Consider the following 15,393-nt stretch of genomic DNA (forward strand, 5'->3'; position numbering starts at 1 on the left):
ACTTGTACTAATATTAATCATGATGTTTTCATTTTCAATTTGTGTTGCATGCCGATTATTATGCTGCATTCTTTTTTTCCGACTTTGTTTGTATCAATGCAGGCTAATCTAGAACAATTTGATAGGTATCGATGTACATGTTTAACATATCCATTACAAGAATATAGATATAAGAGCTTTCTAGTCTTGATCATCAAACTGCGAATCGATAAAAAATAAACAAGTACCGTTAAGGGTTAGGAATTACTATCATTCTCTGTTATAACACTACACGTCTTTGTTTATTTTCTTCAACAGATGCAACGTCTAGTACACCTACTGTTAAAACTCATGAGACGACTGATCGTCCTACAGGTAAATATTGTACAGATATATTATTAATTGATGTTTAAGTAACGTTACCTGAGTTAACGGGAGGTGTATAGGTATTTGCAGAGCAAGACTAAACACGAGTGAATCGCACTTTAGAAACATAACGAAACAAAAATTATACCATTATCGTGAGATTTAGTATCTCATTTCACAAACTCCATTCTGTGCTAAAACATTCAAGAACGATCGAAATATGTTTATTTACTGAACATTTTTACACTTCTAAAATCATGAATTGAATATTTATCTAACATATCAGAGGCAAACATAACCACAGTGGGCAATTACAAGACAACAGACTGATCACCGAAATTAGCACACACAAACATTATTTGCAAATCTTCTCAAATTGATACGTACAAATAGTATAATACAATACTGAGTGACTTCTGAACTCATTTTCTCAACTTGACTGGACGTAAGTGAGATTCTTAGGCCAAACGACCGGTGCACATTCGTTTATACGATTAAAAGAGAATGTACAATTCTTAATGTTGTTTTGACATTTAAGATTCATGTATTTTTACTTCACCTGTCAGACATATCGTCAAAATCCAACCACAGTGCAGGACAATTGCCAAACATGTGGTCATGAAACAGGTAAATATACGCCATTATTTATAACTTGCATTCCTCTTTTCAGTTCCACCCAACGTTTACGCAATCCGACTAACATGTTAGATAGGTGAATTTCATAAGGAACATTACTCAATTCGACGTATATAAATATAAGAAAGCATATGACGGATAAATATCCCTTGATACAAATAAATTAAATTTTTCGTTCTTCATGTTGATTTATTCTTCAAAATTCATGTAATATTAACTGTGTTTTCTTTGAAATGATCAGACGTCAAATCCAACCATTCTTGACAATAATTCATAACGTCAGCTGTATTTAGTAGGAGAAATGATGGTGATTATCCATCCATACAATTCCTTAAAATTGTCAAGCTTTTCACATTTCATGTGGTGTATTATTGTCTTTTATATACATACACATTGTCTACACATTATTGTCTTTTATATACATATACATTGTATTATTGTCTTGTATATACATAGTCAAATCCAACCACAGAGAACATTAACGAAATAAGCGATCATACTGTTGGTTAATATCAGAACAATAACTAATATACCTTCGTTAAGAGATTGATATTCAAGTTTGATGTATTTGTAAGCATTTTTCTTCACCTTTCAGACAAACCGTCAAATTCAACCACAGTGCAGGATAATTACCAAACAGGTGATCATACAACATGTTAATATACGCCAGTATTTATTACTTGCTTTCCTCTTTTCAGTTCTGACCAAAGTTTACGCAATCCGACTAACATGTAAGATAGGTGACTTTTATAAGGAGCATTACTCAATTCGACGTATATACGTGTAAGGAAGCAAACGATGGGTGAATATCACTTCATACAAATAATGAACAATAACTAATATTCCTTTATTTCATTTCTAACAATGATTCGTACAGTCCAAATAGGTTTATTACCATATTAAATGACCGGCTCATCTCGAATTAAATTAAGTCAATGTAAAGGAGAATCACAAATGAAAATTAAAATGAATCAGCGATTACAAAAATAAGTTCTGGTAAGCATTTTGAATAGATTTCACTGTATTGCGTCGGCAGAAAGATGTATGACAGTTATTAGAAAATCTGACAGAATACACATCATGTAAATGACATACAAATGTAAATCGATAGAGAGATGAATCTGATCCAAACTAACATTGTAATATATCTTAACGCGGAATCAAAGATTCTTTAAAATGTAGTTCTCTGTTAAGTACTGACAAGTTAGAACTATAAGTCTGAGGATAGCATTGTATCTTATAATGCAATCACGGACTTATTGTTGGTTTCTTCTATCACAAAATAAAAATAAATGGATTTTTAATGCTTTTATCTTATTTTATATATTGTTACAGATGTCAATCCAAGTACAGTAAAAACTACTTACAAATCAACCGACCATTCAACAGTTAAACAAGTAAGAATAACGTTACTAACGAACGGAATGTTTAGTTTAAATTTTAGTTGTGATAAGAATATTTTCTGCATTTCATTTCACTTCATTTTATGATATTATTTTTATTCTGTTGTAAATATTTTTCTTCTTTTTATCTTATAGTTACAAAATTACGTCCAAGCACTGCTGAAATTTTTAAAACAAATGATAGAATTATTGATGAATAATTACCGTCAAGCAGTAATATATGCACAAACTAAATTGTCTCATAAAAGATTAACGACATTAAAATTAGCCAAAATAACGGAAGTTAGACCATGGAGCTATAAACAGAAGGAGAAAACCCACTCTCTAATGTCCGTAAAACAATCAATCATCGCCTTAACCACCCCGCTGAGTTTCGCGACTAATATCAGTAGCGATCATGTTACATCGGGCAGTGCGAAGCGACCGCGAGAGCTCCTTTGATCTTGCATCATTGTAACCGCCGCAAATGGAGAAAACGACTGGCTGTGTAAAAATAAAGCTTATGAATATGCATGTCCTAAAGTTCAAAGTGCGTCAAGTGCATGTTTAGTTCTGTTTTCTAGCTCCATGGTGACAGCTTCGAGATTAAAATCTGATTAAGTCCAACGCTAAAAGATATATCTTTGGTCTAAAAGAAACCCGATATCTTTGCACGAAACATGCACTGAGTTAGCCTTGTTTTTCAAGATTCAGATTTTATTGACTTCGACCGAAAAACTGCCCTGTTTTTCGCGGATTTTCTCGCTTTCCGGACATCTCCGGATAGAAAACCATCGTGTTATGTGCTTAGGACAACCTATTGTTCACAGTGTACAACGACAGGATAGTGTACGGGTATGTACGAAAATGCTATTCGACTTAGAATTTGCTATGTATTTTCACTCTGACTGCCGAAATTACAGGTTGCACAAAATGGCGTCTGTTATAACTTGCACAATGACACGGATGCAGTCCAAGAGTAATTGTTTTTAAAGTGATTCTAATAATGATGCTTAAAATAAATGACCATTAGCCCATTTCATGAGGGTTAAGATTGTAGTCCACTTGCCATAGGCTAGGCCTAATTTATAATAAGTGTCACTGTTAGGGTCGAGAGCCTTGGCCTATAATATAAATAATACTAGTCCCTTGCTTGGCCAATCTCAAGTGTGAATGAAAAAACTTATTGTAAGACATGTTGTGAACACTTAACTGAGATTCAAGGGCTACATTAAGCCTTTACATTGTCAGTAACCCTGGGTCAGTATCCAACAAAAGAAGAATCTCTGTTTAATTGCTTGATTTATATTTATTCGATTGGCCTAATATTTTTGTGGTTCATGCCCTGGGCTAGATTGGGCCTAGCGGATTAAGTTACATAACATAGACCATGTGTAGGCCGGTGTAGTTGCTGCTGTGGCAATGTGACCCACACACCAGTAAATAAAAAATACAAGTCCATGCAGGCTCTAAGCCCAAGGCCATTGAAAATATGGATAATTTTCTAAATAGTTATGTGCATGCCCCTGTCCTGACTATATTGGCTCCTTGAAAATATTCATAAAGTAGGAGTTTAGGTAGATTCCATTGCAAACCAGATGCATTGGATTGAACTGCAATTGTGCAATAAAATATCAACCTACTGTATTTATGTCTCTTACGGTACTACAAAGAACTGACTGCACTGGGCCACAGTGTTACATCACTGCATTGATTGAATTAAATTAGAAGGTATTGTCCACAATAGGAAGTTCGGCTTACACAGGTCGAAAAAAGAAAAGAAATAAAGGAAAGAAATAGTATAAGTATCAAGTACCATTGATGCTCAAAAGAAAGATTTCCTTCTGTTTTATTCAATAAGTTTATTGACCCATTTGGGAAAACAACATTGATTTTATGTGGGAAGTAAAAGTAGGCCTACATGTAAATTAAAACATAATGCTAATTTGCTTACACTTTGGCCATTTCTTTTTCTCAAGGTATGACTAGTGCCCATCGGGAATGCTTAAGAACATTGTGCTGATTATGTGGCAGCTCAAAGACGATCCAAAGTGAAAAGGCACCAAACACTAAACAGAGATACCATGCTTGGATATTGGGCACAATGTTTTGTCCTTGATGGTTGCAAGTTCCAAGGCAATCAGTTCATTACGTAGTTACTGCCGCAAAAGGCCAAGAGAGGAGGAAGCAGATCGCAGTTAAACCAACTTTTTCACTTTATGTATGGAACAATTTTTCAAGTAACAGAATTTTTTTTTTTCGTGGAACTGGTAAATTGTAATAATGAGTTAATGTTCTATAGATTTTTCAAAATCTTTTGCATAAATGTTTTCTTTGATTAATACAGTACCAGGGACATAGCCAGGTTTCTGGTATGGGGTGGGGGGCAAAGTCAAACTTCTGTCCTCATTTTCAGGCACTAAGCGGTGGAACAACAACCTGGGGAGGGTATAAGGGACATCCTCCTCCCCTGAAAAATGTTGTTTAAAAAAGGGCTTAAGATGCAAAGGGGTTGTTATCGTTTCCATTCTTTGAACTGAATTTGTGTACTAAGAGGAGTACATTTAAATATTTTTTGCTCCCTATGATTTGTCACCGTCGCCACTCACGTCCCCAAAAAATTCTGTGGGGGGGGGAGGAACTCGCCCCACACTGTCTACGTCACTGTACAGTACTGTAAATGAACTCAAACTGAATTGATTGTTCTGTATAGCACTACAGTAGATTTATTTCACAGTATTTTAATGTTTTATTTGTACCTTTGTTGTACTAGTACTTAAAGTGGGGATTTCTGTTAGAAGAACATTATCATTTGTCCATGCGCTCTAGATTATTTTTTGGTGGAACTAGTACAGTATATTTAAATAACAATGTGGTGATTTGATCTTGTATAGTTTTCATGATGTTATCTTGTGAAGTAGTTTTATTTTCCTGTTTAGTACAATATATACAGTAAAGGAACTCCAACTTGCTGTTCTGTTTTTTGCCAGCTCTCATAAATGAGGGGAAAGGTGCCCTTATAATCATATGCATAACATTGAATAGTCAAGTTGTCAACCAGAGTGTAGTGGTCAAGCGACTTGAACGGATGCCATCCTGGCTGTTACTATTGGTTACATTGTGCCCATTGGGGATTAAAATCACATTTTGTGCTCGAATTATGTCCATATAAGTAAACTCATGTAGCTAAATATATTTTAATTTTGCTGGCACAAGGCCTAGGAAGATAGTGGGGTGGGAGGGGGGTTAGTGGGTGTCTGAAGGAGGGTGGGTCAAGAGAAGGAGCCAGTTTGATGGTATTGATGGTGAGTTTATGGAGCTCCAAATGCCAAAGGTAGTATGAGGGTTTTACTTTTGAGAGATAGGGAGTTCGGCATCTGCAAAAGTTGTTGTGGGAAGGATTCTAAATGCTGGTGAGGATATTGGGGGTGTAGAGAAGATTAAGCTTTGCCAACAGAAAGAAAGCGATGAAATCTTCCATGCTGAGCTAAAGTGCTTCTTTCAAGAGGGTGTAAATATTGCTAAGGTGAGTTTTGTGGTTGTCACTGTGGCGATGCTGCCATAGTCCAATTTAGAGCGGATGGTGTCCTACCTACCAGACCTACAGTAGGTGGTGTTGAAGAGAAAGCATGTGTCACCTTTGACCTTCATCAATAAAATTTACAAGGAAACAAATCACAACAAAGTTTAAAATTTTAATTTGTACAAAACCGACAATATTCTAGTTCCACTATATTTCTCTGAACTAAAGTAAACTTGTTATAAGCTTGAAAGATGAGGTTTGCCATGGAAAGAACAAACGAACTATGTAAGTATACAACATAATTATCATAAAATCAACATATATAGATACCAATCATGTTACTCTCAGTTTCACTTGCCAATTCTTTTCTGAATAGTTTCTCTCCTTTCTTGCTACAAGAAGTCTTCCTTTTTTGTAACTTATCTCCATTTACATTCTAACAAAAGCATTTACTCTTAATTTTACCCAATAAACAACAAACGTATGAAATTTGAAGCAACTGCCCACTTAAGTCCTCGTTTAACAATTCTTTAACAAGATTTGCCCACCGATTCTGAACTGGCTTGTGTTGCAGAAGTTTTTGCAGAAGATGGTCTTTCATATTTTTATTTCTCAAAATAAGCAAGGTCTTCATGTTTAAAATTTGCTTTGTCTGAAATTCCAGTCTTGAAAAGCATGAAAATATTATCATTAACTAAGAGTAATCCACCTCTATTTTGTTTTTCCACCCAGGCTTTTCTGTAATCTAAAAAACTGTGACCTTCACCTGCAACAGACATACAGTTTAAGTACTGTAAAAATATTAAAGCATTCTGAGTACTCCTAACTTTCATGTAACGTTTTTTAAGGGCAAATGGCACATAACCTGCTAATTATCTTAGAATTTGTTCCTCATGTTTTTCAACAATTAATGTATCTTCCAAATTTATGTCGTCTGGAACATCCATCCTCTCAAACTCTTCAATCATCAGCTTCACCATAAATTCAACTATATCCTGTAGCATGAACATTTCTAATGTCCTCGGCGGAGGCAAAGTTTTTTGGCAGCCATGTTTCGTGTTAAATTAATTTTGTTAATTTTATAACACTAGGTTCCCAATGCAATAACAAACAGCACAAACGTTATTTGCCTAATGAACGAAGAAAAGTTTTATCGGAAAATACTTGACTAAAAGTACCTATTTCGCCATTACTTGTTCATATATTGCGATGAAATATATGCTGAGATAAACAATTAATTATTAAGTACGAATCTTCGAATGATTCGGTGAGAAATGAAAGATATATTCCGATCGAAATTCTTACAGGTATGCGTAACGTAACATATATGAGTACTGTGTATACTATTTCAATTACATATACGTTAGGATCGGAGTGTCTGTTGTTAATAACTTGTTATGTTGTGAGGGACGCTATATACGAAATGACCTTTGTACCGGGATTACGTAATAGCTGATGATGGCTTTACCCGTGTTTGTGCCCTGAGGCATGTTTACTTATGGCGATCAAATTTTGTCGGTTACAATGATACTTCAAAGTGGGTTTTCTCCTTCTGTTTATAGCTCCATGGTTAGACAAGCCAGGTTATTTTGCTATAGATGACTTTCTTTCCATTTTGACAATCAGAGGGAAATGGACTTCCCCCTTTTATTTCATAGACTTTATCTTGCAATAGAGACAATCCTCATCAAATAATAAGAAGATTGAGATATTATTGAGAACATCTAATCTAAAACTATCATTTCGATCGCTACAAAGCAGTTATAAGGATGTGTCATGTGACAATGAAACTCCACCATCATATGAACACGATAAGGTGTTTTTTTTTTAAATTTTTAGTACCAACAGTCGAGAAAACTTCGTGTAAGGAACTGGAACAATTATAGATCCATTTAAGATTTTGCAACCAGCCTCTTTTAAAGCATGTATTTTGTTTTGATTATTTGAAAAAAAGATCGCATATGAACAGCTTTCTCTTAATACCTTTTTTTTTGTGTTCTTTATACTTATATCAAGTATTTATCACAGTTCATAGACTTTGACAGCAGTAGGTTTTGCACCTTTCTGGCGTTCTACGTACTTTATGATTATGTTAACATTTCTAACAGATTCAACGTCAAATCCAACAACTATAGAAACTGGTAGAACAACTGAACAGACTACAGGTAAAGGTTATTTAGTGTATAAGCTTACCCTTTTCAATACAATATCAAAATCGCAAATCATGTATGCTACCCTACCCCACCCTACTCACCCCTTCCATAGTTATTATCATCTAATATACTGATGCTTTCGAAAAAGAACAGGATTATTGTCATAACAGCACATAATTGAACATGTTGCGTGATGCGTATATGTAGATGAAACGCTTTGAACATGAATGCTTCCAGGAAACACAGGCGCGTAGCCACCGGTGGGGGGGGGGCGAAGGGGGCGGCCAATTGTATCTTTAAATATGTTGTTTCATAAAAACTGAGGTAAAGCTGAAAAATATTTCCCACATTAAAAGTCTTGCGGACGACGATTTCTACAATAATAATGGTTTACTTACGATGCATATTTGACAATCAATACTGCACCAGTCACAGCTGTTACATTATTCCTGCACGCTGTCGATCCCAAGAATCAGGATGAGAAATGTATTTTTTTTCTTATTTTGTTACTATCCAGTTCCGAAAACTCCAATTTCGAGTCCATTAAATACTGAATGGTCAAACTGCAATTGCCAGACAACCTGTGATGATCCTACCGAAGTATACGGTTGCTACAGCAGCTGTGGCTCTGGAGAGACACGTCTTTGTCCAGGTGGTTTCTTTTTAAGTGGGGAAGACTGTGTAACTGATAGCCAATGTGGATGTTATCATGCCATAGCTGGAGTGATTCCTGTAAGTCTTACATGCTCTTTTAGACAATGAAACTTGATATTTTATTAATTAGGTGCTCTGCTACAATAAACAAATTAATTACTTGAAACAATACAGTGTATTTTGTTTTTTAGAAGGAATGACGCTCTCCAAATCCATGTACACGAACGTTTTGTCACACGAGGCAGGTACATGTATGCGACTGAATACGCAATTATTGGCAATGCTGATTAGAAAGAAATAAATTATCGATCGATATATAACATTAGTGGGCAATTTTAATTAAGATTGTAAAGAAAGGAGACTTCCCATATCGTAGTAACATTTTGAAATTTAAATTTAATTTATATGTAATATATGTATTTTAGATCCTCCTGCAAGTAAGAACTCGCAAGAAAAAAAAAGCCTCATTGGCTTATCAAAGCCGCAGGCTGACCGAAGTCAGTCTCTTTGATTCATATTTAACGTCCATGATTATGAATTGTCAATTGTCAATAACTCTGTAACTGGACGACATAAATTAATCTTGGAGTGACTCGAACTCGGGACCTTATGATTGGAAGGCACCGGCGTTAACCACTGAGCTAAAACTCCTAGTAGGCTTATTTTAACACTATATCAATTCGTTTTTTTTTTTGGGGGTTGTTGTTGATAGAATGGAGAGTCGTACCTTGACACAACATGTTCGAATATTTGTTCATGTGAAGATAACGTGTTAGTTGCAATGGCTACTTTTGTAGTGCTACTGCAACGTGTCGAACTGAAGGCAATGAAAGCAAACGAATGTGTAATGATGGCTTTATGGGAGATGGTGCAACGTGTGAGCGGGTGAAGACTTTTTTGGGATGTTTACAACAATGTTTCAACTGACGAGAGCCTTCAACATATCTATCCCTCTGCATGGCCACTGTCTTCTTTTGAAGTATATTGTAAAGACGGCTGGACGGTAAATTTTGTGAAGTATATAACGATGATATACATATTTAACCAAAAGATGTCTGGAAGGTATCTGGCAATATTGAGCACACATTTTTGCTTTAATACAAAATTCATGATTCCATATAAAACTCTCAGACCCAATTATTAAAAAGTTCAATCATGTATAAATCAGTTGCTCTCCTTACTTTTTGTGCTAAATAAATATTACTGAACACCAATAAATGCCTCATTAACATTCGGAACAGAAAAAAAAAAACATGCTGATTCCGTGGGGTTTTTTCCGTTTATATAAAAACATTTTTAAATGTTGTAAAATATACAATTTTGCAACTAAGTACCGTTAATCATAGAACATGTTTTGTATAAAGGGTGAGTGGAGTCCTCCTCACCATTGGACCTCAAGAACAACATCTTCCGGAGGATTGTCAAAATCTTCAAGTCAAAAGCCAATAAGTTTGAATACCAGGGATTCAAATCAATAAGGTTGATTTCGAGTGAGAACTCTGAGCACATACCTGTTTTAATTTTAATTACATCAAATCTACACCGACGTTTCATGAGTGTCTAACACAAACCAGTTGAATGACACACAGATATATGTCTTGTTATGCTTTTGTTTTCATATTTTACTTGAAAACTTATACAAAAGAGTATGGAAGGCTCCATTGACTTTAATAGTCACTAGGATAGCTACAAACACGGTTTTGGTAATCTGAACGGAGAATTCTGGCTTGGAAACGAAAAGATACACACCATTACTACAAAACAGAATTACAAAATTAAAATAGATTTTACAATTACTGCAGTGTGATTTATTTCGGATCAGCACACAGGCTGACAACTATAAACTCATAGACCTTGGTGACCAAACTGAAAGCTTTGGTAAGTACCGTTTATTCTCCTTGAAGAATACATGTTTTGTTTTTTAAATAACTCGGTTCCAAATTTTTACGTTAAGTAATACGATGTTTTTATACCTGTCCCCCACCACACATCTCCGTCTACACCAAATAGAATGAATCAATTGTATTAAGTTTCTCAATATTTGAAAGTGAGTTTACCTTAATACTTAAATTTTAATTTCCCGTACGGTCACTGGTCGCAATTTTAAAGCTGTTTTCTTTACTTTTTAAGTAGAAGAAAGAACCGTTGACCAGTTATTCAATGTTCTGATGTAAACCATAGTGTACAAGCAATTTTTTGACCACTAGTGTTGTCTTTCAAATATTCATTGTATTTCAAGGCATATCTTTGTATATACCATTCATTTTTATATGTTTTGGATACTGTTGACTTCTAAACCCTCGAATGATACTAAAAACTATCTCCTTCTTCCATAGATGATTTCAATGTTATGGACTATCATCGTGACAAAACCCTTACCACCTACGATAGGGACATTAATGCGTCATCTTCTAACTGTGCGGTGAGACACACGAGTGCACAACGCCTGCTACAGCAGCAACTTTAACGGTGATGGATCAAACTTATCCGTTTTCAAAGAGAACGTTTTCGTCAATTTACAAAGTTACACTGTTGGTACATGGTAATAATGTATTGTTGGAAGTATCAATATGTTCCCAAAAGGAAACTGCTAGAGGTTGACAAAGGCATCATGTGATATCTGTGCAAATCTTCTGTTAATGGAGAGGAACTTCAGGATGAAAGATATTAAGATTAAACTAAAACTTTACACAATGACACATGAAATCAAATGTACCGAAAACACTGAATTTCTAACAATAGTAACCAAATAAATAGAAAATTGCTATCTTTATTGTTATACATGTGAATAGTATATGAACGCAGTTTGCTGAATGTCAATACTTGCCATTCAACCATCTTTGCATTAAACAAAGAAAGGTCCATGTGGCCATAGTGGATGATCTATGGAATAAATGCCTTCCTCGGTTGAGCCACTGTGATAAATATCTCCACAGTCCAGGATGCTCTGACATGTGGTGCCATTTCCCCAGTAGTTTTTGTTGCACACGCAAGATTAGTTTTGACCATGGTTCTGACAGGTTGCCTTCTGACTACAGAAGTATTCTTCACGGCTGAGTACGTCATTTTCACATGTGCAATACAATGTGCAGTTGTTGTTCACATGCGATGATCTGTTCTGTTTAAGAAAGTTGTTAGTGAATAAAACAAATGAGACAAAACAATTTAATTTTATGCTGATATAAGATTTTCTTTAAGTATATAGCATAACCAAACAATATTTTATAAAATAATATATATACACTGTCGGTACTTCATGGTTAAAAAAAGTTAAATTTATTTAACTCTTAATAACGTTGATGTCATATGTTACCATCCTCTGGTATGCTTAGAGAAATTTATCATTAGAAGTACCGAATTAAACAAAGATAGAAGTGCAAATTTGATTCCTCTCATAGTCATAGAATACTTCAATGCTTGTTTTCATCGTTATTTTTCGCACACTTATTTTCACATCTACTATGACACTTTTCAAATGAAAATATTTAATAGACGTGAAACTAGTTGAGGGTACCGGGATGACTTCTACATTGGGATGGTAGCATCCACACTCATTCGAATGAACGCATGTTCCGTCTCAATGATGATGATGATGATGATGATGATGATGATGATGATGATGATGATGATGATGATGATGATGATGATGATGATGATGATGATGATGATGATGATGATGATGATGATGATGATGATGATTGTGGTTCATCTGTAGACAGAATTATTTGACCAGTATATATATCAGGCTGTTCTGGCAATTACTTACGAGAATGTGTATCCCTTTGGGATAGAATACACGTCTAAGGTAACCATAAAACTTACAGCCTGTTTCAATAAATCAATCATTGATATTAGAGCGTGTATTTATGGCTTATTACCTTAAATAATTGCTAAACAATCGACCTGTAGGTTGGCAGGTTAAAACATAAATGAAAGCAGTTTTAAACTGTTGCAGAATTGCACCATGCCCAGGTTCGAAAAGAAAGGTAATGTCACTGCAAGCACATGCATTAACCTGGCAGTAAATTAGTAGTTGTACTGCATGTTTCCATAACACACTTAAATTAAAATGTTTCAGCACGTTAACCGAAATGTCTTGGTTACGATCCAATGGCAAAGAGCGAAGGAGTTATATAATGACAAATATGATGCTTTCTATGGTAAATATGAAAATAAGTAGATATTCAGTCAACATTACCGTATACAATAATTCAATCAACGTCATTACCGATGAAAGATAAGTACAGATATTGGTCAGCTTTCAATTTTCCTTTCCCCTTTGCATACCCTTGTCCACAATATCGTTTTAATTTGATCTTCGACGTTAACTTAGTATTGATACTACGATAATCGTTCAATATGAAATACTTACCTAAATTTGCTCGCCACAGACACCAGGACAAGGCGTGCCATTGTCATAGTGTATTTGATTTGTACATTTAAAAACACCTGAAATCGAAACATAGTCCATTTTTATGTAATGTTAATACTTGTGTATTATACATTTTATTTCGAACTGCTTAATAAATATTTATAAACCTTAGAAATCTGTAGGCTATATGTTTAGCTTAAATAAAATTGATACAATATGCCGATTATTTACTTTACCAAACTTCTTACTATCGAAGTATTGATGCAAAGGTTCAGTAAAAGTAAAGATGCCATGGCATACGTCAATCAATTCAGCATCATTTTATTCGATATTCTTGTTTTTCGTTTCATTAAAAATCCTCAATGGAAAGTTGGAGAAGAATGAAATCGTTACTTTGCGTGTAAATATAACAGGGCAAAAAATGTTTACGCATGTCATCATCAGTTTTAAAGTAGCTACGTTTCAAACATCTTGGCAAAATTATTTCTTCGGGAGACGTTGCCATTGATACATTAACAATATGATAACGTTATTGACGTCTTTTTGAAATACAAAGACTGTTTTAAGTGAGCTACATTAACATACTTAAAAGAGAAATATATCTTAGACATTACTGCTTGGAGAAGACTTTTCTGCAGCCTAAATGGTTACTCAGTCAGCAGAAGCAGTAAGATCACAACATATACCGATCGCCTATTAAACTGAACAACAACATATTTTCTGTTTAGTCTCAGTGGAAAATCGACAATTTTCACTTACGAGAGAAGAAACTTATATTGTTCACAACGGTGTCGAATCAATATCACAAAATATTGCAAGTTTATTGTGATATAATCTTGTTTTTACTTCAATATTTAAATGATCATGATCGAGATTTACTGGGTAATTAATTATCAGATATTGGCCCGCAAAGAATTAAGTTAAAAAGTATACCTCAATGAGGATATGAAATGAGCTTTTGGCTTTGACACATCATCAATAAGCATATAACTAGGCGTAAGAACAGGTGCAGTGGGACAAGAACGTGTCTTCTGCCCGCCTGTCAATTTTCTAATTTAGGATACACTGCACGGCATCTGCTGATTAATTGTTAGTTCTACATTAACCCATTGTCTACAAACTGCTTGAAATTCGAAAAAGTGGTATGAATTCCAAGAACCAAAAGAGGAAAATGCTAATAATGTCCAATCGGGGCAACCGTAGTGTTTAGTCATTCTATATTTCTGAATCAACACAAACTGAATGCCCCCCTCACACCTAAATCACTTCCACATATCATTACGAGTTTATTACGAGATTATTATCATTTTATTATTATTACGAGTCATGAATTACTCATTGAGATTTGTTCAATGATGTTTTGTTTAGTTGGTCACTGGTAACTTAATCTGCAGAAAGGACGACTGCTTCAATTTAGTTTTTCCTTCTTCTTTAAATATAGCTACTTGCATGGATAACTACAGCATCTCGTATATTAGTATGTACTTTAGCCACACAATAATGCATAATCTAAGTTTCAATAAGCGTTATCTTGTAGTGAGGAAACAATTGTCAACACGTTTCATTGGCGTTCATCGAAATGTCAAATCAAACTGTTGAAGAGAGAATTGTAGGAACGCCATTTGTGTGGGTTTTCACTGTCAACTGTCGTTTTCATGCTATATTTCTCAAATATCTTATTCAAGAATTTCTTTAGTATTTTTTTTCTTCATTACCAGTGTCGTTTATGTACTAGTTGTTGCTAGGCGACTGCAAATTCAATACTTAATAACTCTGTCTTCCCCAACTTTCCTTAATTTATGTATGTGGATCGACCGCATTTGTTGCCACAAACCTACACAGAAAGCATGTATTGACCTTCTGAAAAATACGTCTATATGTTCTACTACAAAGTTGATTGCTACCTGTCAATCGTCGAGTCGGAGGGGATGATTGCGACAGTTATACCGACAAACCGATCGGCAGTCGAAGGTACCTTCGTCGAAGGTCGAAGGAAAACTGCCGGTTCGACACAGTCGAAGATACCTTCGCAGGCTATCTTTCGACAAAAAAAAAAGTCTCGGTTGTTTCTCCGTCTGTTATTCTTTCCAACTTTGACTACGAACATATTATTACCCACTTAAATGAAACTTATAATATTTTTTTTTCATGTAAGATTATTCCACAGATGCTACATCGCCGGATTTGAGTGTTATTTATGCCTTCTTACATAACCTGCCTGTTATCTCTCTTCAAATTGTTTAGGAGGAAGGGGTGGTGAGAAATTACACTTCGTCATTGCTTTTCAACTTCAACAATCGTTTTTAAGCTGCAACACTCGTTATTCAA

At 34.9% G+C, this 15,393-nt stretch overlaps 1 long non-coding RNA gene across 1 annotated transcript; it reads left to right on the plus strand.

The window, feature by feature from the left end:
* Nucleotides 1-2,666: 2,666 nt before the first annotated feature.
* LOC139973825 (uncharacterized) lies at nucleotides 2,667-6,437 on the plus strand. The gene is made up of 2 exons (XR_011795335.1): nucleotides 2,667-3,218; nucleotides 4,343-6,437. It is a non-coding gene; the product is annotated as an uncharacterized lncRNA (long non-coding RNA).
* The last annotated feature ends 8,956 nt before the right edge of the window (nucleotides 6,438-15,393 follow it).

This window comes from Apostichopus japonicus, chromosome 9, assembly GCF_037975245.1.
Source record: "Apostichopus japonicus isolate 1M-3 chromosome 9, ASM3797524v1, whole genome shotgun sequence".
Lineage (NCBI taxonomy): Eukaryota > Metazoa > Echinodermata > Holothuroidea > Aspidochirotida > Stichopodidae > Apostichopus > Apostichopus japonicus.